This window comes from Protopterus annectens, chromosome 1.part1 (genome assembly GCF_019279795.1).
Source record: "Protopterus annectens isolate FY-2018-M chromosome 1.part1, PAN1.0, whole genome shotgun sequence".
NCBI lineage: Eukaryota > Metazoa > Chordata > Ceratodontiformes > Protopteridae > Protopterus > Protopterus annectens.
The window spans coordinates 490,135,587-490,159,388 of NC_056726.1; positions in this window are offsets into that span (position 1 = coordinate 490,135,587).

Consider the following 23,802-nt stretch of genomic DNA (forward strand, 5'->3'; position numbering starts at 1 on the left):
TGTGCAGGCACAGAAATCTAGTTCAAAGCTGTGGAGAGCACCCCAGCCATACCAGGTTACTCATCCTATCATTCATTCAGATCCCAAACCGTGGGCAGCAAAACAAAAGGAGGTGGAGTTGCAATATATATAAAAGACATATACACCTCTAGGCTGGTCAAACAGTATGATGCACAGGAAACACTCCAGGTGCAGTTAACAACTGACAAGACACCTATTCAAATCATAGCTAGCTATAGGCTCTTGACTTTGACTCAAGATGCCCACTCCACCTATCTGGACCTCTTCGAATCTATGAAGATTCAACCCTTTACCCTGATCCTGGGTGACTTTAACTATCCAACCATAGACTGGAAGAAATGCTCATTCCAAAACATAAATGCCCAGAGATTTCTTGATTTTATCAATGCAAATTCCTTGAACTAGTTTGTTGACACCCCACACAAGAGTAGAAAGTATCTTGGACTTGGTATTAACCAACATGAGTAACTACTGCAGTATCCCTACAGTGTCATCATCCCTGGTAAGATTCAACCACAAAGCAGTCACTTTCAAAGTCACCATCTCTCTTGACCACCCCCCTAGCTAGGGTCAAACAAACAAACTTCTCCAAAGCTGATTACAACCTCCTGAGGAAAGGTATAAACAGCTTCAAAGCCCCCTTCTCCTCCATAAGAACTGGCACATATGTCCAAACCTACACCAAAGTATTATATGAGCATTTATATAGCTGCATGAAATCAGAAATACCAGACAGGATGAAATCCTCCTCCTCAAGAAAGAGTAAACCAGTCTGGTGAACAGATACAATAAATAAACTCTATAATAAAAGGAAAAAATTGCTGTCCAGGACCAAGAAGAAGCCGCTGCCTAATTGGAAGCAATCTCTGCTTAGCCTGAACAGGCAAATAAGAGCACTAGTGAAATTCTCCAAAGCAAACTTTGAGTCCTAACTGGCCACATCTACTAAAGACAATCATAAGGCCTTCTTCACATATGTCTGCAATCTCAAGGAAAGCATCGAGATCTGCTCAGAACTGGTGGTCAAGGACACCGTATACACAAACACTGTAGATATAGCCAACCTGCTGGCAGACAGGTTCAGTGAAAACTTCACTCCTCTGCCCCCCCCATCAGTAAAACAGGACATCCTCAGTACCTGCCACCCTCCCCTTATCTCTAGGGAGCAAGTCATCACTGCCCTCTCAAAGGCAAAAAAATACAGCCTCCATGCATCCTACATGAACTCGGGCAGGAACTTGCAGCATCATTATGCACCATATTCAACCAAAGCCTGAGTACTGGCTTCATCCCAGCCAACTGGAGGACAGCTACTGTCATCCCTTTGCACAAAGGTGGAGCGTCCACCAATCCAGGAAATTATAGATCCATCAGCCTAATTAGCCTGATCTGCAAGGCCATGGAGCAGATTATCATGGAATTCATTAACAAGGACATTGACACTTGATCCCACACAGTTTGGTTTTGTCAAGGGGAGGTCATGCCTATTAAATCTGGTCGACTTCTTTGAGACATTCACCAAGACCATAGATGAGGGGAAGATGGTGCGCACCACCTACCATGACCTGGCCTGATACTATTCCCCACTCAGGTATAATAGATAAACTTTCTCAACTAGGCATCAATCCATATATTACCAGATGGGTAGCAAACTGGATCACTGATAGAACCCACCTAGTCAAAATAGGGGAAGCCACCTCAGGTAGTAGACCTGTAACAAATGGTGTACCCCAGGGATCAGTCTTGGGGCCTCTGCTGTTTGGGATATACTTCTTGGAGGTGCAGGCCAAATCTAGTGGGCTATGGCTGACCAGGTTTGTAGATGACTGCAAGCTGGGTGCTGTCATCAATTCCCCTAGTAATGTGGACATCCTCCAAGAGGGTCTCATCCAAACAAATGGCTGGTGCCAGAAATATGGCCTCAAACTGAAAGCAAAAAACTGCATCATCATCCCTTTTAGGAAGAGTGACGTCCCCACAAATTATCACATTGATAATAAGGTCATAAGCATGCAATCACTCATAGGTTCATAGGTGTGTACTAGGCTAATGGCCCTGGAGCCTTTACAAGCCTAGCCCATAGAAGTGCCCTGGCATAGTGCTGCCCGACGTTAGTTCCCAGTGCTTTTATCAAGTAGAGCCATTGGAGTGATTCCTGTGGTGAACTTTCTATTACCCATCCACTCATCAAGATTTCTCTTGAAAAGGGACAGCAAGGTACTCTGCTTGACATGTATGGGAAGTCTATTCCAGAGCATGGGCAGTCTCTGGGTGAGGAACCTGTCCCTCCAGCATGTTGTAGGTGTCAAGTGAGGTACATGCCAAATGAGACATTATACTCAATGATTGGTCTAATGAGAGAAGAGTAGAAAGAGACGATGACCTCTTTCTTCCTGGATGCAAAACCATGAGGGACTTGGGCACCCAGGTTGACAGCAAACTGCATTTTGACCACCATATTGCCTCCATTGTAAGGAAAGCTTTCTACATGGCCCACCTCAAAAGTAAGGGTATCTCATCCAGGGACAAATGGTCATAACATCCCTGTATTCTTCCCTTATAAGATACATTATTGAGTACAATGCCCATTTCAACATATACCTCACAAAGCACATGCAGCAGCTGGAGAGACCACAGTTGTTCCTTACCCAAAGAATCCAGGGCCTCAAACATCTACCCTACACAGATAGGCTAAAAGCCCTGCCCATCTACTCAGTCTCCTAAAGACTCCTCAGAGGTGACCTCTGTCTGGCATACAAAGCAATCTCAGACCCTGCCCTGATGGGATTGCTGCATATCTGCAAATCAAGCTCCACTCGTGTAATCCACATGCATGACCTCAACCTGGTCTGTGACATCAATAGGACTTGTTGGCAGGACAAATTTGTGTCCCAGAGACTCCCCCTTTTGTGGAATAGACTCCCACTCCATGTAAAGCAGAGTACCTCATTAACCCTTTTTAAGTGCAACCTGGATAACTGGATGGGGAACATAAAATACATCCCTGGGATTCTACCTGTGTCCCTGCTGAACAGTGGGATAGGGTGCTGACTTGTTGGAACACAAGCTAAATTCTTGACTAGCCTTGTAAGGGCCTCAGAGCCAATAGCCTAGTAACTACCTATGATCCTATGATCCTAAGCATCTTCAAAAGTAGTTTTAATTATTTCCTTTTGTTTCTCCACCCCTCCATCTATCTAGTCTCTTTAAGGCTACCTTTAGAATTTACTTGGTCTAACTGATATATGTATGTATTTATTTATGCTTTGTTGACTGGATTAGTTCCACTAGAACAGCAAACTCTTTTCAGGGGAGACCCGAGGTGGTATTTAAACTACTAAGGAAATCTGGACAGGCATCTGGGAACTTCCCCTAATCTTTTTGATAAGTGCCATGGGACCAGCCCCTTACCTGCCCTACCACTAACTCAAGCAAATGGCACTTAGGTTCATAGGTTCATAGGTTCATACTAGGCTATCTGCCCAAGGGCATTTATAAGCCTAGCCCATAGTTATGTGGCTTTCGCCACCCCTTTAGTTTGAATAAAAACTATGCCTATCATTTTTCTGTTCAGTTCTGAATGACATCTTATCTGAATGACACATACCCAGAAGTGCATTGCCTTCTTTATGCTGCACTTCAGTGCCAGTACAAAGTCTGACACCTGATGGGAGAATAAAACCCACAGTCTTCTAATCTCCCAAGGCCAAAGGTGAGTCTGTGACCTGTTGAGACAGTTACCACTGACAATCTCGTACTCTGAAGTTTTGCCATACACTTCTGGTCATGGCTAAATTGTTCCTTGGACCAGTCTTCCTACCTGGTTAATGCATTTAAAATGAATAAATCAAGCAATAGATAGATAGAGTGACTGATAGCTAGATTAGTAAGTAAGTAAAATAAATAAACACTTGCTTTAGCTGGAGGGAGGGGAGTGTAACCAGTAGAGATGTTCTGCCCTGCTAGACTGGATTAGAATAAACCAGTTTGGGTACAGCAATGACGTCATCTACTGAAATAGCTGTGTTAGTCTTTGAAATGCAATTAGCACAATTATGCATGGTAAAAGGATCTGGTTTGGGGCAGACTAGAAAGAAAGCAGGAACTTTATTTACACTTGTGTGTGTTTATCTTAAAGAGCTATTGGTATTATTCACTGTCTGGTATCACTGTGCAAATGAAAAAGAAGTGATACCCTCCCCTGTTATTGGAAATTTCTGCCTCTAAGCTTTTCATGGGAAAGAAGCACCTCTCAGTTGGCTGTGGAAGGCTTTTTCTCCTTGCAACCACATAAGTTAATTTTCAATCTGAACTATTTAACATTTAAACAAAGGGTTCTCATTACTGTCCTGTTGATATGCATGTGTGAAATTGCTTAATTGGTAAGGTATTGAGAGAGGGTTTCCACTTTTCTTGGGAAGTTACCTCTGGTGGCTATGGAAGGCTTTTTCATCTTGCAAGCATATAAATTAATTTTCAAGCTGAACTGTTTACTGACTTCTGCAAATGGATCACACAATTGCCTTGTTGGTACTGTTAGATGTATTGTTCTTTCTAAACTGACTGTGGGACTACTAACAGTTTTAATAAGAATAATTTGTATAAACATTGTAATTAATGAACAAAGTTCCACAGTTTAACACCACTTTCAGCATTCAGAAAATATAAGACTGATGTACATGTTTTAGTTCACATTTTCACATTTCACAGTTCTGTAATTCATTACTTCAGGAGACAGACAACATTAGAGGCTAAATGTGGTTTAATATGAGCCAAATCAATGTGAAACAAAATAATTTTAAGGACCTTCAGAATCATTATACTATTCAGGAATAAAAGCACTGAAATTGTCACTGATTCCTGTAAGAGAGCATGTTAGCTGGTTTAGATGACTAACAGACTACAGTAGTCCAGTGTCTTTTTTATATATTTTTTCTATCTCAAGATATTTAGATGGCCTTCTTTTTTCACATAATAAACATAAATGTTTCAAGGTGATATGCAAAGCATGCTGTCCTTGATATATTAAGTTCTGTGCCTCAATTCTTTAATTATTGTTATTAAAATGTTTTGTAATAATTTGGAGCTTTTCTTCCCTGGCCTCCACTGAAAATGGGCTTCTACCCAGTTGGACCCTCCCGATAATCAAATGTCAATAAATAAATTTAATTTTCTTGCCTTGACTTTGTCTCCACTTTGTCCATGGTCATCTTCTTGTCCATGTTGTAATTGCAGAAAAACAATTCTATTTTCCTGACAAGCACTTCTGTGTCTCAGTTCATTAAGATCAGTACTCTTGTTACGTAAAATGGAAGTTAACAATCCAAAATGAAGCTGTGGAGCCATAGTTAACTTATCAAATGATATACAATCTTTGGGTACATATGCAGTAATGTTTTTAATTGGCAGAGTTTAAGATGGGGACAAAGCTATCATGTTAAGTAATGCATTCTCTGCTTCTTCTTCTTTCAGCTTTTCCTGGTTAGGGGTCACCACAGCGGATCACCTGTCCGCTCATGATTGGCAGTGGAGTTTTGCGGTGTCGAGTTGCCAGCCCAGCACCCAACCTTCCACAGAAGGCACACACACATGCACTTGGCCAATTTTAGAGTGTCCAATCCACCTACAGCATGTCTTTGAGATGTGGGAGGAAACCGGAGCACCCAGAGGAAACCCAGGTGACCACAGGGAGGATATGCAGACTCCGCACAGAAGGCACCCCAGCCGAGGATCGTCAAACAGAGAACCTATTGCTGTGAGGTGGCAATGCTAACCGCTGCACCACTGTGGCTGCCCGATGACTCCTCTACAGAGTTTGTAAATAAAAAGGGATAATGAGGTGGTAAAACTGTGCTACATTTCTTCAGGAACTAGTGGAGCTTAAATGCAGTAAACCTCTGACCAGTGTAGTTCCATTAAGATGAAACTAGTTTTATGTTAGACCCAGCATGTTTGTCATCATTTGCCTGTTGTCATTTTCTGCTATGACTTGATTTACGTGGAGGTGCTCTTCCTTATCATAGACTTCCATTCATCTAAAAACTGTGGTCAGGAAGAGCTAGTCAGTCTCCAAGCATCAATGACACAAACCCAGATCTTTGCATTAATGTGAATGGAAGGTTTGGAGGACCTCCCACTGAAGTAGAAGGATAAGTAAATGCAAGCCAATCCAAAGAATAGGGGTCCAATAGAATTAAGACTATATGTGGTCTCATGATAGTGGGTCCAATAGAATTAAGACTATACGTGGTCTCATGAGGATTAACAAAACAAGAAGATCCCATGAGGGTTACAAAGAATCAGAGGTCCCCGTTGGGATCACTAGATTCTAGGTATCCACCTGGCTTTAGAAAGCCAGTAAGTGTATTGCAGGCTGATTGAAGTCAGAACAAAGTTAGTAGAATACCATGACAACAACTGGATTTTAAAGGGAAACACTTTTGTTAATTAAGTTTGTGAAATATTGCATGTGGTAGTCAGTTCTGCAAGCAGATATGAAAAATGCTCAAGGAAAAAAACCCTCAGGCTGAAGAATCATTAACTCAGGATACCTAAAAGTTTTTCTAAGAAAATCATATAAAGTACAGTTATGTGAGATTACTCACAATAACCGGAGATGTTTGAAAACAAGGAGTATTGTTACAGGACCTCCAAAGATGAATGGAGTAATGCCACAAGAGGTCATCAGTTTGTGAACAGATCTTCAAAGCAATCAGACTTCCTGGAGAATGAGGTTACCATAAAGACTGTAAGTGGTAAGTCTAGCTGCAAAGGAGAAAATGAAATACAGCATCTTTTCTTCCAGGGTTGATATGTAGATTGCAAATATGCTGCCTACAAGTGCTATTTCATACTAACAGTGAGATCTATACAGTTAAAAGTTTACTCAATGCCAAACTATCTAATAAAAAAAAGAAATGAACACAAAAAATAGATATGTTCACACACACAGACACACACACACACACACACACGCACACACGCACACACACACACTCTCACATATATGCACATATATACTCCCTCACATAGACTGAGGGGATCTTAATGGAAAAATTATAAAATCAGAGAGCAAAAGAGAGTAGCATTGCTGGAACTGAATTCATCCTGAAGTCTTGAAGATCCTGTGGAAAATAACAAAGATGTTAAATGCGCCTCATTGGCCCTCTTCAAAAGGAACCTTGATGATTGGATGGGAGATAGGAAATTCACCCCAGGGATCATGTCAGTCGCCCTGCTAGACAGGGGCCTGGAGACGTAAATATTGTGGGAAGAAATATCCAGGGAATTGTTATGGCTAGGCTTGCATAGGCCCTAGGGCCGATAGCCTAGTACCAACCTATGAACCTATAAATGGACAGGGGAAATAAAAGAAAGAACAAGAAGGTCAAATGTACAGGATATGAAATGGGATGACGTAACAGTCAGAGAGATTGAAACAAAGTTAAGAAAAGCTCCTAATTGGAAAACCCCAGGCCCAGATGCAGTAGCTACCTTCTTGCTAACAGTATTAACATTTTTACATTTAGATTTAGCCATGAGTAAGAACTATTCATATGTGTACACCAAACGGACGTCTGCTTAACAACAGGAAAAACAATACTCCTACTTAAGAGTGAACTTGCAAGCTATCATAAAAGCTATAGACAATTAACTTGCCTTCTGACAAGGCATAAACTATAGATTGGAATTAATGCTAGCAGAGTTTATAGTCATTTAGAGGAAAACTCAATCATGGCAACAGAACAAAAAGGTAACAAAAGAAAGTCATATGGTACAAAGGACCATTTGCCGTTAAAGCCATCATGGAGAACTGCAAAAAGGGAAAGAATCTAATTATGGCATGGATAGACAACAAAAAAGCATTTGACAATATCCCACATTCATGTATAAAAGAGTGCTTAAAAATGTGTAAGATACACCCTACACTGATCAATTACATCACATCAACCATGAAACAGTGACAAACCACTTTGCAGTTAAACAACGATAAAGGACAAATTATCATTCCAGAGATAAAAATTAAAATGGGAAAATTCCAGGATGACTGTTTGTCACCAATGCTCTTTTGTATAGCCCTTAACCCATTAAGCTATTTACTTAACAGATTAGGTCATGGCTACAGTTTGGCACCCATAAAACATCAAAGTGTAACAACTTTTCATCTTCTTTTTGTGGATAATTTAAAACTGTATAGTTCATCAGATGATGAACTGAAATCACAACTGCAAGTGGTCAAATATTTTTCAGATGATATAAGAATGTCATTTGGTCTTGATAAATATGCAAAAGCAACCTTTAAATGAGGACTACGATGCTTTGCCAGAGATGGCCTGCACCTGTCGCCCCTGGGATTCCGGATACTGGCTAAGGCTCTTGCCGCCCTTATAGTGCCTTTTTTAGGCAAGGTTCAAATGACAAATTCACCACCGTAACAGGAACAGGCAAGCAAAAACTGAGGGTAATGCTACTCAATGCTAGAAGTCTAAATCTCAAAATGCACTCACTCGAGGCACTCTTTAAAATGGAGAACATCGATATCTATGCAGTGACTGAGACCTGGTTCAAGGCTCCAGAGAGCACCCTTGCACTACCAGGCTATAACTCATACCACACTTTTTGGCCATGTAACCTGGACCGAAACACCAAAGGTGGAGGTGTGTCCATATTCATTAAGGATATCCACACCTCCAGGCTAGTTGCTCAGCATAATGCATCCGAGGTTATCCAAGTGCAACTAACTCTGGGCAAAACTGCAATCCAAATTGAAGCTTGCTACAGATCCCCCACCATGCCCCAGGATTCCCACTCCTCTTTTCTTGATGTACTGGAAAATATTAGGGTTCAACCAAACACCCTAATAATGGGCAACTTCAACTACCCCACCATTAACTGGGAAAACTACTCATGTACCAGTTCCTTAGCTCAATGCTTTCTGGAATTCATAAACTCCAATGTCCTGGATCAACTTATCCACACCCCAACCAGGGGCAACAATATCCTAGACCTAGTCATTACCAGCATGAGTCAACCTGAAGTCAACTCCTCATTGGTCCAATCCGACCATAAGCTAATCACCCTTGATATCCACATCCGGCCCCCACCCCCCATTAAGGAAACCACGGTAAAACATGTCTCCAAAGCCAACCTCATGCTTCTTAAGACAGAAATGGTGAACTTCATGACACCCATGCAGATGGACAATACCGTTGCAACTGCTGAATCCTACACAAATGCACTCTATAAGCACTTACACGAGTGCATGGATTGTGCTATCCCAAACAGAACCAAGATGCTATCCTCCAAAAAAAGGAAGCCAATCTGGTGGTCCCCTGCCATAAACAAACTGTACAACAGAAGGAAGAAACTGTTGCAAAAGCGAGTAAAATCCCTTGAGTGGAGGAGCTCCCTGGTCAGCCTCAGTAAGAAGCTGAGATCCCTTATAAGATCCCCCAAAGCTAGATACGAAAACAAAATTGCCACTTATTCTAAGGACAACCACAAAGCATTCTATAGCTATGTCAAGAATCTCAATGGCAACACCCAGATCTGCTCTGAGTTGCAGCACAACTGCATGAAAATTACAGAACCAACTGATATTGCTAACATCCTGGCAGATAGGTGCAGTGCTAACTCCCCCCACCCCACTCCCTAAAGGGTCCATATCTGTACAGGAAGAATGCAGAGTCTTTGTAATCACAACTATGCAGGTAAAAGCTGCTCTCTCTAAAGCCAAAAACACAGCATCCATGGAACCGGACAACATCCTAGGCTGCATTTTACATGAACTTCAGAATGAACTGGCTCCCCACCTAAGCACCTTGTTCAATAATAGCCTCGCATCAGGCTTTGTGCCCACTGAATAGCGCACAGCAACAGTTATCCCACTCCACAAAGGGGAAGCCACCACTGATCCCGGGAACTATCACACTATTAGCCTAATGAGCCTGGTCTGCAAGGCTATGGAATGTATCATCATGGAACTCATAAACAAAGACACTGGTAACCTCCAAACTCTGGATCCCACCCAGTTCGGGTTTGTGAAAGGTAGATCATGCCTCCTGAACCTGATCGACTTCTTTGAGGCAGTCACCAAAGCCGTAGATGAGGGTAAGGTGGTTCACACAGCCTATCTTGACCTCGCCAAGGCTTTCAACGCCGTCACCCATTCTGGAATTATAGCTAACTCACTAAACTAGGTATAAATCCCTACGTCACAAGATGGGTTGCCAACTGGCTCACTGATAGAATCCACACTGTAAAAGTTGCAGACTCCAAATCTGACCTCAAACCAGTGACAAGTGAAGTACCACAGGGTTCAGTCCTGGGACCTCTCCTGTTTGGTATTTACTACTTTGAAGTACAGGCTAACACAGAAGGCCTCTGGCTAATGAAGTTCACAGATGACTGCAAACTAGGAGCCATAGTCAAGTCCCCAAATGATGTGGACATCCTACAGAAGGGCATCACTGAGACAGATGCCTGGTGTCAGAGCCATAGCTTCAAGCTCAGTGTCAAAAAGTGCAGTGTCATCCCCTTTGATAAAAACTCTGTACCCATGAACTACCACATAGGCAGCAATCTACTTAACACTGAATGTTTGATAAGAGACCTTGGGACCCAGGTGGACAGTAGTCTCTCCTTTGATAGTCACATCGCCACAGTAGTCAGGAAGTCCTTCTATGTGGCACACCTCATCATAACAGGGTTTTCATCCAGGAAAAAAGAGGTCATTGTTCCCCTCTACTCAACACTCATTAGACCCATTATAGAGTACAACGCCCCTTGTGGAATGTACCTCACAAGACATCTGCAGCAGCTGGAAAGGCCACAGAAGAACCTCACAAAGAGGATTCCAGGCCTCAAAAAATGCCCTACACTAACCATCTCAAAAACCTCCAGCTTTACTCCATAGCATGTCACCTTCTCCGAGATGATCTCTGCCTAACATATAAAGCTATGTCAAACCCAGAGCTGTTGGACATGCTACACCTAAAGAAATCCCACTCCCTCTGAGATACATGCTCTGGGACCTAAACCTTGTCACCACAATAAACAGAATATGCTGGAGGGATAGATTCCTGTCCCAGAGACTTCCCATACTCTGGAACAAACTACCTATCTGTATCAAACAAAGCTCCTCATTAGCACTCTTCAAGAAAAATCTTGATGAGTGGATGGGAAATAGGAAATACACCCCGGGATCACTTTTGTGTCTCTGCTCGGCAGGGGCACAGGAAAATAACTTTCTTGGGTGGCGTACGCCAGGGAACCTTGCTGGCTAGGCTTACGTAGGCCCTCGGGCCGATAGCCTAGTACCTACCTATGAACCTATGAACCTATGAAAGCTGCAGCATGAAGAAAACATCAGCCTGGGACAGGAAGTTGATATAGGAGAACATGAGCAAGAAGAGGGAGTGTATAAATATTTGGACATTGATGAAGGATCAACAATAAAAAATGGACAAATGTGAATAAAACTTAGGAATATTTTAGAAGACTGAAATTAATACTGAAAACAGCGCTGACATCTAAGAACAAAGTTCAAGCTATAGACCCATTTTTTAGATTGATTGCCTGACCCCAAAATGTGTTGGATTTGTTGGACAGGAAAACAAGAAGGATGTTTCATGTTTATCAAAAGATTTATAAACATCAAGTCTATACCAAGACTATATATTCCCCATTCTGAAGGAGGTATGGGCCTTCTTGAAATTGATTACATGTATAGATCTGCAGTTGTAAGAATGCATACATATCTGCAGACCTCACAAGACCCAAACATAATGAAAGCTTTAAATTATGAGGAGAATAAGTCTAAGATGACTTCCATGCTTAGTTCAGCAGAAGCATATTGGCATCAAGTGGGAATGGAAATCAAACCAGAAGTAGATAAAAAACAGGCAGCAACTGACTGTGCCAAAAAACAAACAAAACAAAAAGAATATAAGCTGAAGGATCAGATGAGAAGGCAAGACATTTGGAAAATGCATAAATATAGTTGCAAGTATAGAAAACTCTCAGAACTACCTCATGTTGATCAGGATTGAATTCAGGAATGGTTAAGGACAGGTGAATTTAAACGAAAAGATGAAAGGTTAATATTGGCAGCCCAAGATAGTGGCCTACATGCACGTTGGTTTACAAAGTCCATTGAACATGCAGGAGATACAGACAAATGTAGGTTTTGTAAAACAGAAATGGAAACAGTTGCATATCTTGTTACTGGTTGTGATAAACTAATGGCAGAAGGACTGTATACTGAAAGACATAATAATGTGGTGACACTGTTGCACTGGGGATTGTGCAAATATTATAATATTGAAGTAGCTGAAAAACCCTGGAAACATGAGCCACAAAGCATTAGAGAAAATGATTGAATTGAAGTTTATATCACATGGACTCACCCATTATCAACACTTCAAAAAATAGATCTAAGAAAACCAGATATAGTAGTCCATGAAACTAAGACAAAAGTAGAATCGATCATTGAAATTGCTGCACCCAGTGACTGCAGGTTCTTACATACAGAGACACAAAGTCAAAAAATACCAGGATTTGCAGGCAGAAATGAGAGGAATATCCAAGAAGGATACCCAGACAGTTCTAATATTAGTAGGAGAAATGGGTCTTATAAAAAAAATTACAGTCATACTTAGATATGTTATCAGTAAATGTAATTCTGTATGAATTGCAGAAGGAGTCATTACTAGGCACATTGCAGGTGAACTTTAATCATACTTTGACTCAGTAATGGGGTCCATTCCCATCATGGTATTAGAAACCCAATGTATTGGAGAAATTAAAATGGGAAACATAAAATTATTTCCACTTGTTGTGACGTATTTTCCAAAGAAGAAGGGATAGTGACTGGTGTTTTGGACTTCTGTGAAGACCCTGATTAATCTGACCAGGCTACATCACAACAGATTTTGAACATTATGGAACATCAGTTCTTGCCCTCGAACATCATTTCATCATATGGGGCTGACAATGCCAGTTTGAACTATGGAAAGAACTCTGATGTCTAAACTGATCACTCCCAAAGGCTAACTGTGTTGCCCACATCATTCATAATGCAGCCATAAAAGCTGCAGCACAACTACCTTATGATGTGGATGTTTTTGTGATAAAACTTTTCAGCCATTTCTCTGGTTCTGCCACAAGGTCCAGAGACTTGAAAGACTTCTTTGAGTTTTGTGGCATGGAATTTGAGAATCACTTAAGACATGTGCCAAAAGTTGGCTGTCACTCCTGCCAACCATTGACAGAGTAGTGAAAAATCTCCCAGTGCTCCAGTCCTATTTCCTCTCCCAGGGAGAAGAGGAGACCCCCCTGGCAGATATGGCAGTATTTTTCAGCTAATGAGCATGGTGAGAATTAATTGCCTACACTGCACCAGTACTATGTGCACTTTCTCAGTGTCATTGTCATGGAGTTCAATGAATGTATATGTACATTATAAAAAGCAACACTTAACTGCCATGGAAACATTTTCTATAATGGTCTCTATCAAGAAAAAAGAGTTGAAGATGTTTTTTTTGGAGGAAAACTCGGGGCACTTATGAGCACATTCTGTTAACAAACTGAAAAGAGACTTCGTTGTGTTCTTGGAGACAGCAGTTAAGTACTTAGTACATTGGGTTGATTTTAGTAAAAACAACTACTTGTTTACAATGCCTTAATCATCTTTAATCGAGCCCTTTGTTTTCAGTGACTAAGACAAGTCAAGAGCTGCTCTAAACATCAAGAAGTCTTTGTGCTTCTATATCTCATTAGCTAAACTTACTTCACAGATCTGTGTATCTATTTTATTGGCTAAACTTACTTCACTGAAATCAAGAGCTGCTCAAAACAGGGTTGTAACCTTTTAAGTGGACCAAAGTGGGGCATGGGTGTGTGGTCAATATGACACTGGCCACACCTTCTACTGAGACATCACCACAAGGGTGGAAAAATAGATGCAGTAATGGGTATGATAGTTTGAAGTTATTACAACATACTGAAATCTCATGAACGATTTAAATTATGCAGCTTTAACAGTAAAAGTGAAGCATTACTGCAAAAACACACAGATTACTTAGTTGGCACAATAAGTTTAGACTTAATAAGGAATTGGCATCTTTTCAGGAGACACCCAATGTGGTATTCATACCGACTAGTGGAAACTAAGGTAGGGCACTTTTCAACTTCCCCTTCTCTTTTTGTGGTAAGTGCCATAGTATCTTTTACATCCTCCTGAACCATCAAAAACTCAGACTGATGGGCCTTTTGTTTAACATCTCATCCAAAGGACAGCAGCCCATTATGATGCCCTGCAGTGTCAATATGGGAATGAAATCCTCAGCAGTCTGATGTTCCAGCACCAAAGGAAAGCATTTTACCTCGAGCCACTGACACTGATAATAATTTGGAGTATTAATCATCTGCAAAAACCTCTACAGTGAAATTAACTTAATTTTCTGACAAATGATTGAGGATTATAATGAGTCAGCAATGTCAATCATTAGAGTTTCATAGTTATGTTTGCTTAGCAACTGCTGTTCTATCAGCATTTCTTGTGAATTAGAGATGTTTGGCACCTAAGCTTCTGCGCTGTTAATAAACTGCTTCCTATATTCAAAAGTACAAGGTCTGAATCCTTCTACCTCCACTTGTCCACTGTAACTTAGAACAAATCATTCAGACTGTGCATCTGGAGAACACTTAAAAAGGGGCAAGAGTTTACCTGGTTAATAAATTAAAAGCAAATAATAGTTTAAATTTGTCCTCTCGTAATGTTTTGGCTTTGTTCAGAATTCTTGAGCAAATAAGGTGAGAACTATTTTTGTTTGTTCATTGTCAAATGTGTGTTTTTCTGGCAATTTGTTGTGGATTGCCATCATTAAATAGTGATATGGATGTCAGTTTCAGACTTTGTCTGCTTCAAAAATGCTTTTTAATGCAAAGCTTGTTATTCAAACAATTTTCTAAGAGTGTAAAACAGAAATAATAAAAATCTGTTCCTGATTTCTGAATCTTTGGATATGATTCTTGAGCTAAGAATTTATTTATTTTTTTTTTATTTTATTTTACATTTGCTTACCGGGTAGTGTCGGACTAGGCTGGGTTCCCCATTTTCAGCAGAGACCCGGGGAGAAAAGCTCCAGTTACAAACATTACAGTCATAAAAAGGCTTGCTCGGCAGCTATACAGCAAGGTTTTAGTTTGTTTAGGAGCTTTCTTATGTGGGATGTTTGAACTGGTTTAATGTAGAGTGAGTTTGTGGGATTTGAGTTAATTCTGGGGAGTGAGAAAGGCTGTTGATTCTGGTTATGAAGGAGTAAGGAGATGGAGTTAATAAAGTGGGAGTTGAACTGTGAGGCTAGGGGTGTGGTGGTATTGGTTGTGGAAGGAGAGGGGTTGAGGAGGTAGTTAACTGTTTTCCAGAATTTTTGTGGGTTGTGTAGGAACTTTGTTGGGAGGTTTGGAAGGAGTGTTTTTTATCACTGTAAATTTTCCTTAGTTTGGTTTCTTAGTTACTGATAAGAGGTGTGGTCTGATTTGTTTTTGGTAATTTAAGTACTGGGACCTGGTTCTGTCTCTCTGTTTAATCATTTGTTTAGTATCATGGGGTAGCCATGGTAGTTGTTTGTCCTTGGGGTGAATTTTCCTGGTGGGGGCTATGCTGTTTAGTATTTCAAGAAGTTTGTTGTTAAAGTATTCCAGTAAAGAATGTGGGGTGGGATTGCCATGTGTTCCACTGTATGGTTCTGCCAGCACTGAAACAAAATACATTTCTGGCCCATTATTTATGAATGTGTTCATTCACCTGATCTCAAGCGGATATCTGAGTCATACAAGTGGTTGTAATGTGTGTGTGTGTGTGTGTGTGTGTGTGTGTGTGTGTGTGTGTGTGTGTGTGTGTGTGTGTGTGTGTGTGTGTGTGTGTGTGTGTGTCTGTGTGTGTGTATGCGCGTGTGTGTGTGTGTGTGTGTGTGTGTGTGTGTGTGTGTGTGTGTGTGTGTGTGTGTGTGAGTAAATAATTTCTTCCTATAAGACACAGTAGTTATGGTGTAAAGGAGGTAAGAAACTGATTGTAGTAAACAGGATCATCACCATATGAGACATTATTTTATTGCAGTGCTTGGTTTCCATGTTATGTTAACTGCTGACAGTGTGTTTTTATTTAGCTCTGAATAAACAGGATGGTATGAAATCTATGAGTTTAATGTTACTATTTCAACTATGAATACATTTTAATTAAGCTTGTATTTTGCAGGCACATAGGTATGAACAGCACTGTTTTGGGCTACAACTGTCTTGTGGCTAGTGCAGATGAATAAGGCTGAGCTATTAATGAGCAGTTTCTATAGTGCTGGGTTTGATTCCATCAGCTTTAATTTGTCTTCTCTGTGACATTGACAAAGGTACTTCATGAGGCAGTTGTCCTGGGCTGTGCCCTTAAAGTGACACTTGCATCCAGTGAGCTTCCCCAAGGTGTTAGTGAATGTTTTGCCCATTTTTTTTTGAATTCCTGTACCCTTCACATTGTTGCTAATTTGTGCTTCACTGTAAGTTTGACTATGAATTTCAGCATGTCTTGTAATTTAATGGGTTACCAGATGCATTTTCAAAAAAGGTGAGTTGCAATGAAAGAGAAGTTTACTGTTGCTCATGCTAAATTTGTTTTTAATGCAAGACTATTTTATTTGGTTTAGCAAATATCTGTTAGTGCTTTGCTGTAAAATTTGAAATAGTTTTAAATCAAACCCAAATCTCTCTGATCGCTGTAAAAGTAAACAAGAAAATGGCACTCACACTGACAGGTTTTTAACAGTTTTTTATGGAAACTGGGGAACGGCAGCCAAGTAGTGGGATATTGGTATGGCTGAAAGGTGGTCCATTACCCTGCCTAATGTCCCATTTGACCATGAGCTGACTCTGCCTTTACATAGATTAATAACATGTAATAGAATTATAGATAAACAAAAAGGCAATACATCAGTCTGCAGTTTTACATCAGAACTATTCTTAAAAAACTTCTCACAGCACTCATCCCCCCTTCCACATGCCTTCAAGCCTTGGTCTTCCTAAATATAATCCCTCTTTTGCTCCCAAACAATTAGCAGAAATGAAAGAAGCACTCAAACATCCTCTTTGACAACCCCCATGCTCTGAGTAACTATGCCACTGGTTCATATCATATTCTTCAACACCTGAGTCACATCTATAACCTCTGCTTCTGTCACAAAACAGTCCCAAAATATGTAAATAAGCTGTTATTAAGTTCACCTCCAAAATTAATAAAGCCAAAAGTACTTCAGACATCAGATTTATTTCCATCTTCTCAACCCTAGGCAAAGTATAGAAAAAGCTAGTTTATAACAACTTGCTAATTCTGTATTGTAATAAAATCTTCTGTCAATATATCAACACAGTTTCCTGCATGGAGAAGTACAACAATGGCTCTCAGGACACTAACAGATAATATCTTTACCACAATGGAGAAAGGTCAACTGACAGGTGCAGTCCTCACCAATGACACAAAAGCCAGTCACACAGTAGACCCCATCATCTTACAAATTCCACTCCTTTCTCAAGCAGTAATAAGGCTGAATAACTTCAAACTGAATAACGTCAAAAGCATTTGTCTTATGGCCCTTTTTATCCCCCCTGGTAACAACACTACCACCCTAGAAGACATTCTTCTATGGGCTTCAACTAATATTAAGCACAAGACTTACATATTAGGCAATGTGAACATTGACTGGAACAAAATCAATGGCACCAATCCATCTATATCTATTAATCTTTTTAATTTCACTCAAATAACTAATAGCATCACCAGACCCAACAAAAACAACCCCCAGGTTCCACTCTAGACTGAATCCTAGCCTCCCACCCAAATAAGATCTTACATTCAGGTACCCTACCAGACACCATGAGTGACCACTACCCTGCCTTTATCCATTGAGCATCCCACGCAAAACCTCACCTTCACTAATATATCTATACTCACAACCTCACTAACTTTAATCCTTCAAGTTTCTTTAACACCCTCAAACTAACAAACTGAGATAATCTAAAAACCCTTTCCCTAGATAATGCTGTAGAAATTTTTAATACAACCTTCTTAGATATCCTAAATTCCCATGCCCCACCTAGAACTAAACAAATAAAATCCAACCCTGCCCCCTGGCTATCTAAGGATACTAAAAATCTTATGCAACAAAGAGACAAGACCTGGAAACTATATCACCAACGCAAACTCCCTGAAATGCTTCTTAAATATAAGCAACTCCAAAACTTAACCAAAAAAACATAACAAGAGATAAAAAGTCTTACTACACTACACTCCAGACTAACTACTCCAAAAACCCTAAACAATTCTGGACCTCCATCAAATCTCTATTAAATCCCGGTACAAAAAGCAACCCATGTCCTGACACCAGTAAAACTGACACTGAATTCGCCACCCTATTCAACTTCTTCTTTACCAACTCCATAGCTGAACTCACCAAAACCTTCCCCGATCACAACTCCTCCTCTCTCCTCAAACCCACATCCCCCACATCTTCCCAAGCTCCCAATCCCAACTGCCCCTCCACATCCACATCCTACATAAAAAACTTCTCTCTCTAGACTTAAGCCATGCTCCCCAGCCCCAGACAATATCCCCTCTCTCTATCTAAAGCTTGCAGCTGATGGCATTGCCATTTCCATCAGCATTATCATCAATAGGTCCATATAGGAGTCTTATGTCCTCAAACTGTGGCATGCAGCCCTTATCCTTTCCCTCCATAAAGGAGGTAAAAATAATGCTATCTCTAACTTCCGTCCAATAGCCATTCTCTCCCCAATCTCAAAAATACTTGAGAAATGCATCCACCTACAGCTCATGCCTTACCTTACTGATAATCACCTCCTCACACCTACACAACATGGTTTTCATCCTGGACATAGTACAATAACGGCTCCTCTCTTTCTTAGACTTAGTAAATCATGCCCGTGATTCTGGAGAAATTGTATCCACTATCCTTCTAGATCTTTCCAAAGCTTTCTACACTGTTTCCCATACCCACCTTCTAAATCATCTTTCTAATCTTAATCTCTCACAGAAAATCCTATTATGGTTCAACAGCTACCTTTCTAATAGATCCCAAGCTGTGAAATGCCAAACTGGCACTTCAACCTTCCTACCCACCCCTACTGGAGTTCCCCAGGGATCCATACTTGGCCCAATGCTCTTCAATCTATTTATTAATGAGTTTCATGCTACCATTCCTAATACTAAAATAAATCCAGTGAACTAGCTGGTGAAAATAGGATGTAAAATAAAACGTTAACTGATGAAAAGTAAAACATTACTTTATTCGACCAGTACAAATACATATGCGTGAAGCTAAGGCATTAAGCGCTTTCATCCACCATAGTGGATTTCTTCAGAATGCCATAATACACAGCAAACAAACATTTAAAAACTTTTTGGCGCCAATCCCACCTACATTCCATACTGACTTAAAGTCATATACCTCTAGTGTGTGCTAAGTTAATACATACACTAAATCCGTATAAGCGTCAATTATCTAGCTTGTAATAAAAATGTACATTCATCAAATACAAATAAATAATGATGTGAAATAATATAAAAAATTTTTGTTAAAAAACTATTAAAATACAATACATTTTAAATACATATAAAAATAACCTATAAACATACCTTGATATATTCCTAATGGATACCATATTCAAAAAAGTATACTATACCAACTTGTACCTATATGATCCGTAAAAAAACGCAGATCATGTAAACAAAATTCACTTGAACAGTTACAAATAAAATTAATCCATGCATTATTACTGTGTAAACCCATCCTTAAGTATAAAACACATTATCTTAATTCTAAGATGGGTTTTATAGTGAAGTAGTCATTGAGACCTGGTTTGCTACCAGCGTGTGTAAAAATTTGCCAAATTACTTCTTTACGACTTAGTAGAGCTTTGTAATTTGCACACATTGTATTGATAGTAACCTGATCAATAATACCAAACTTAAAATAGTGTTTGTCACCATAATCGAATATATGTCTACTAAGGGCATTGTTCATATCATTGGTCCTTATAGAATATAAATGATCATATATACGTTTCTTAAAGGGCCGCTCGGTCTTACCAATGTAGTAACTTGAACAAGTCATACATTTCGCTAAATATATAATATTTCTCATATTACAATTACCCTTTCTAAATTTTATTATAGTCCTATTAATGTTTTCTAATGTAATTTCTTCTTTTTCCAAAATGGCGTAACGTTGGTTACAAGAACCACATTTATTTGTACTGCCATATTTAATAATTCCTCTATTTGGGGATGACAATTGTTCAAGTTTTCTTTTGATATTACAACCTGTTTTATATACAAATAAAGGAGCGCTACCAACAGTTTTGTATGTGTCATCATTTATAATTAACATATTCTAATGGTTCCTAATGATATTTTTAATGTATTCCACATAAGGGGAATATTCCAAAATACAACCTCTCGTAAATTTTTGATTTATGTCCTTGGATTCATTCATTGTTAATTCCCTTCCTAATACTGGTAAATATTTCTTACCCCATTGTTCCAATATATAGGATGAAATGTTATTTAACATAACTTGTGGGTAGCCTCTATTACTAAACATGTTCTTGATGAATTCTATTTCTGATGCAACATCATTAAATTCCGAAGTCATCCGTGCTGCCCGGATGCACTGACCCTTAAAAATACATGACAATGTCTTACGAGGGTGACAACTAGTGTAGTCTAAGTAACTATTTGAAAATGTTTTTTTCCTATATATATTTGATTTAAACCCTTCACTCATTTTAGTAATGAGAACATCCAAATAAGGGATACTATCAGTGTTAAATGTATATGTAAATTTTAAAAAACAACTAGAATTATTCAAAAATGTCATCAGGTTGTCCACACTTATTTGGTTTCCATCCCATAGTACAAAAATGTCATCCAAAACACAAGAATAATAAATGACATTACTAAAAAATGTACTATTAAATAATTGTGTGGCTTCCCACTCTAACATTACTAAATTTGCATATTTGGGAGCACAAGCCGCTCCCATAGCCACACCCTTCACTTGTTTAAAGTACTCTCCTTCAAACTGTATATGACTAAATATTCAGACCTAGAATGGGAACGAACAATGGTAACTATGGAATTAATGTCTTTAGTTCTCGATTATAATTATATACAATTTGAAGGAGAGTACTTTAAACAAGTGAAGGGTGTGGTTATGGGAGCGGCTTGCGCTCCCATATACGCAAATTTAGTAATGTTAGAGTGGGAAGCCACACAATTATTTAATAGTACATTTTTTAGTAATGTCATTTATTATTCGCGTTTTTTGAATGACATTTTTGTACTATGGGATGGAAGCCAAATAAGTGTGGACAACCTGATGACATTTTTGAATAATTCTAGTTGTTTTTTAAAATTTACATATACATTTAACACTGATAGTATCCCTTATTTGGATGTTCTCATTACTAAAATGAGTGAAGGGTTTAAATCAAATATATATAGGAAAAAAAACATTTTCAAATAGTTACTTAGACAACACTAGTTGTCACCCTCATAAGACATTGTCATGTATTTTTAAGGGTCAGTGCATCTGGGCAGCATGGATGACTTCGGAATTTAATGATGTTGCATCAGAAATAGAATTCATCAAGAACATGTTTAGTAATAGAGGCTACCCACAAGTTATGTTAAATAACATTTCATCCTATATATTGGAACAATGGGGTAAGAAATATTTACCAGTATTAGGAAGGGAATTAACAGTGAATGAATCCAAGGACATAAATCAAAAATTTACGAGAGCTTGTATTTTGGAATATTCCCCTTATGTGGAATACATTAAGAATATCATTAGGAACCATTGGAATATGTTAATTATAGATGATGACACATACAAAACTGTTGGTAGCGCTCCTTTATTTGTATCTAAAACAGGTTGTAACATCAAAAGAAAACTTGAACAATTGTCATCCCCAAATAGAGGAATTATTAAATATGGCAGTACAAATAAATGTGGTTCTTGTAACCAATGTTACGCTATTTTGGAAAAAGAAGAAATTACATTAGAAAACATTAATAGGACTATAATAAAATTTAGAAAGGGTAATTGTAATACGAGAAATATTATATATTTAGCGAAATGTATGACTTGTTCAAGTTACTACATCGGTAAGACCGAGCGGCCCTTTAAGAAACGTATATATGATCATTTATATTATATAAGGAACAATGATATGAACAATGCCCTTAGTAGACATATATTTGATTATGGTGACGAACACTATTTTAAGTTTGGTATTATTGATCAGGTTACTATCAATACAATGTGTGCAAATTACAAAGCTCTACTAAGTCGTAAAGAAGTAATTTGGCAAATTTTTACAGACGTTGGTAGCATACCAGGTCTCAATGACTACTTCACTATAAAACCCATCTTAGAATTAAGATAATGTGTTTTATACTTAAGGATGGGTTTACACAGTAATAATGCATGGATTAATTTTATGTGTAACTGTTCAAGTGAATTTTGTTTACATGATCTGCGTTTTTTTACGGATCATATAGGTACAAGTTGGCATAGTATACTTTTTTGAATATGGTATCCATTAGGAATATATCAAGGTATGTTTATAGGTTATTTTTATATGTATTTAAAATGTATTGTATTTTAATAGTTTTTTAACAAAAATTTTTTATATTATTTCACATCATTATTTATTTGTATTTGATGAATGCACATTTTTATTACAAGCTTGATAATTGACGCTTATACGGATTTAGTGTATGTATTAACTTAGCACACACTAGAGGTATATGACTTTAAGTCAGTATGGAATGTAGGTGGGATTGGCGCCAAAAAGTTTTTAAATGTTTGTTTGCTGTGTATTATGGCATTCTGAAGAAGTCCACTATGGTGGATGAAAATGCTTAATGCCTTAGCTTCACGCATATGTATTTGTACTGGTCGAATAAAGTAATTTTTTACTTTCCATCAGTTAACGTTTTATTGTACATCCTATTTTCACCAGCTAGTTTGTTGGATTTATTTCTGTAGTTATCGTGACTGGTGCTCTAATACTAAAATAGTGCAATATGCAGATGACTTGAGCGTTAGTTTGCTCTCCTTCTAATTTCCCTGACCTCCTAGCAAAAAATTCAATTGGCCTTTTCAACTACTGAAAACTGGATCCTTCAAAATCATCTCTCCCTAAATGCTAATAAATCCAAAATTCTTCTTTTCTCTCCCTCAAAAACCCTCCACCTTGACAAACAATCTTTCAATATCTTTAGCCATACTAACTCTGCTATAGAAATTGTCCCTTCTGCTAAACTACTTGGAGTAACCATAGATTAACACCTAAAATTTGACACACATGTTCAGCTAAACATTACAAAAGCTCACCAGAAACTTGGCATGCTATATAGACACTCCCGATTCTTCTCTTCATGTACCACACAAACCCTTGCCACCACCTAGTTACTACCTTCTCTTCTGTATGGTGCTCCCTTACTTACCAACTTATCCTCTTCCATCTCCTCAAAACTAGAAACATGTTACAACAAAATTTGCAACTAAAGCTAATTACTGCTCCTACCACTGCACATCTCTCCACCTGCTAAACTGGCTAGAACTTCCCAATCAACTCGACTTCCTTCAACTCACTACTGCCCACAGACTAATTTTCAAATGAACTTTATGCCCTGCTCTAGCA